Here is a 3,495-nt window from a genome sequence, read left to right as displayed (position 1 = left end):
GAAGACTAGAACAGTTTGTCTTGGTCTAAAGGCTGTGAAAACATGACTTCTTGAGAAACATATTAGAGGGATAAACACCAGTTAGGGAAAGAGCTGGTTCATTAAGGGCCAAATGGATTCACGAATGAGAGTTACAGTCTGACTGTGAATAAATTCAGGTTGGGCATCACAAAGTGATTTTTAATGCTCACAGCAGGGAGGTTCAGGATTAGCTCTTCAATAGATGAGGAGAGAACCAGAAAAGATGCTATTTTAGAATGGACCTGACCAGTTTATGACAGGAGTTATGGCACGGTGGCCAGCAACAGCTGGGGATTGCAGCTGGTGACCCAGCAAGGCCCTTTGCAGGCCCTCACAGGCACCAAGTTGCCAGGTCAAAAGGACCCACTGCTGCTCTGCAGGGAGTCAAATTCCAATAGTGCCAGCACTGCCACGCACACAGAGGGACAAACATGATGCTTGGGAGCTGTGGAGTCTCTTTGTCTGTGCACAGCAAATTCCCAAAGCCTCCAGTTGACTATGGCCTCTCCAAGCCTACATTCCTATGTCAGACCTATTGTGGCTCGTACTTCAGACTCTGCTCTCTCCTTTTTTACTCACTAAGACAGGAATGTTTGAGAGAACAGAAAAGGCCATAGAGACTGTACTTAAACTGCAGTGAAGACTGGCAGAAGGAGAATGGGATGTAGCATTCACTGCAGGTCTTTGAAGGAGCCTTAGAACGAAGCAGGTAAACTAGAAAAAACACAAAACCTCTTATTAGGGGTTATTCCTAGATGGCTGCAAGTGGTCAATATAGTAGCTATGGATTAATAGCGGGCATTAACTTTGTGGCTATAAAAATAGTTAAAAGAAAGAGATAGGGACAGCTCTGCTGCTGTGTTGTGCTTAACTGTTCAGGACTCCTAAAAAGTGTGAACAAAAACCAACCAAACAAAAAAGTCCCCAAATGCAATATATTTAAACACCTTACATCATTTTTTAAACCTTTTGAAAAGAAAGCAGCAAAGGAAACTTCAGTGGAAAGCTATCTCATGGATTAGCAACTGTCTTTGCAACAAGATTGCATGGAATAAGCTTAAACTGCCATTTTCTGTATGCTGACAGATTAATATTGCTCCTACCCATATTCAGGAACATAGCTAATATTGGTTCAATGAATCTCTTAAGAAGCTGCAACCAAGTGGAGATTAGACAAGCAGAAACAGCACATGGACATTCACTGGGGGTTTTTAACTGCTTAATTAAATAAGGGAATATTCAGTTGTTTCCCAGAGAGGACCTGAAGAGGGAGCAAAATGCCATTGTATTTTTCATTGAGAGCTTCTTCATTGAGAGCTGACCCATTGAGAAGTCAGATATACTCCCCTCTCCCTTCAACCAAATCACCAGAGTTCAGGATCATACACTGAACATATGTCTCAAAGAGAACTATGCTTCCAGTTGTGTTATTTCCAAATCCTTGTGTATCTTGCATTTAGTTTTGTTCAGCATACTTCGTAAGTAACAAAAAGCATAAAAGTCTGGAAACTAGCAACAATAATTAAAAACTATATTATATTAGTGTACACCCCAAGAAAAATTTGTGAAAACTGAACAAACCCCACATAAACAAACAAAGAAAACCCACAAACAAAAAATTACATAAACAAACCACAACTATAAGTTACAACTTAGCAATGAGTACATAACATATTTAGTGCACAAAAGTTTCATCAATCATTTGTATCATGTATCTGTAAGCACCTGAATGAAAAAGCTCTGAACTTTTTGTTGGGTCACATTTATCATATTAAAAAAGAAAAAAAAAAAACAAAAGCTCAGAAAATACATTCTAATTTACTTGTTTAGTTTTATGCTTGGAATATGAAGATGGCAAAGAGATGAATATAATTTTTTTTTTTAAATGGCTTAGAGACATATCCTAGGAGCACAAGAGAAATATCTGCAATGCAAGTCATTTAGATTGAGTGTTCTCAGTGGTCTGAGACTTAATGCTTTAGAATAAGCTGATCCTGGGCAGTTTTTAGTGTCCACAAAAGCATCCAGCACTGATCATTTTCAGAAACAGTGCTAAACCACTTATCTTCTCTGATATAACACTTCACTCGTTGTAAAAACAGATGTAAAAACAAGCAGACAATGAAGCTGGATATTAAAACCTGATTCTAAAATAGGGACAACCAGGCAATTACTTAGTTACGAAAGTCTTGAAAACCTGACACAACGGGCAGCAAAACTGACACAAGATCTGTGCAGGGAGGAATCCCACCTCTCCTCTGACAGAAACACCCCCTGGCTGCTGCCACCTGCAGCAGTGCTTTGCTCCCTATGAAGAAGACTGTAGGCCTGTAGGTTTATGAATTATCAAGACCTTGTCTTGTGATTTGCTCAGGCTTCACCCTCAGCAGCTCCTCGTGCTGCCACACAGAGCCCTCGTGGCTCTGCAGAGAACTGAGTATATATTTAAAAACTTTCAGCCTGCCCTAGCACACTAGTTTTATTTCTATGGGAGAACAGAGCTCGGTTTGCCAATTTATGGCCTTATTTTTACTTACATTATCAATGGTTTCTCCTTTGAAAATCCTAAGGTGAGCAAAGTTGGGGGGGGGGGGCATGTTTGTTCGTTTGTTTTCTAAGACTCATCAGAACCGTGGGGCCATGCTAGTGCTCTTATTTCATGAAAGCTCCTCCTGTCTGGCCTATGCCTTAAATACAAGAACTGTGTAGGCTTTAGTAGATTACATTAGATTAGCATTTCATCACTACATAGGGAGACCCAACCATACAAATCTGCTTACAAAAGGAGTCTCAATTTGGAGCTTTTCTCAGGGCAAGTTGATGCTTTGGAGACTAATTTGACAATATCTTCATTTAAGCTGTTGCAGAATTACTTCTCACCCTATAGCTCAGATTATTCAGAAGATAATGTCCCAACTGATCACATAAATGAAAGGACAGTAATCTTTGGCTGCCACAGATACACAGACCAAAGGTATTATCAGTGTAGGCAATTGTCATCCCATTCAAACAGGATATGGCTGAAATTCTTCCGGTTTGATTCATTCAGAAGATTTTTTTTTAATTGAGAATATGGTAGCTTTCACCAATTATTTGTCATCTAAAAACAGAAATTGAGGCCAGTAGAAATTACTGTTCTCATAGCATGCTTTCTTGTCACATGGAATCAGTCTCTCAGAAAATGCTCAAGGACATTTATTACACTTTTATTATTTTAAACTTTCCAGTAAACTGTGGCAGACTCCACAATGGCGTAAGACTAGCTTTAAAGTTAAAAACATAATGAAATTAATAAAAGGATACTCTTTTATTTGTCTTTCAATTCTTGAGAGCTGAAAGTTAAAGTTCTTTTCCAAAACCAACAAAATTATATTTTTAAGAAAAGCTGAACTTCTGACTAATTGCCAGGTCCTGAATCTTTCAAATGTGAACATCCTTGGAAGTTAATTAACTCTGACCTGAATCCAAACTTTT

The 3,495-nt window shown here is 38.8% G+C and overlaps 1 long non-coding RNA gene across 1 annotated transcript in view; it reads right to left on the bottom strand.

Moving 5' to 3' along the window:
- Positions 1 to 3,495, bottom strand: part of LOC110355402 (uncharacterized) — a 117,110-nt gene that overhangs the window by 107,361 nt on the left and 6,254 nt on the right. The gene's annotated exons all lie outside the window — the stretch shown is intronic.

Source organism: Columba livia, chromosome 2 (assembly GCF_036013475.1).
Source record: "Columba livia isolate bColLiv1 breed racing homer chromosome 2, bColLiv1.pat.W.v2, whole genome shotgun sequence".
Classification (NCBI taxonomy): Eukaryota; Metazoa; Chordata; class Aves; order Columbiformes; family Columbidae; genus Columba; species Columba livia.
Note: the sequence above shows the minus strand (reverse complement) of the source record. Positions and strands in the feature narration are given on the sequence as shown.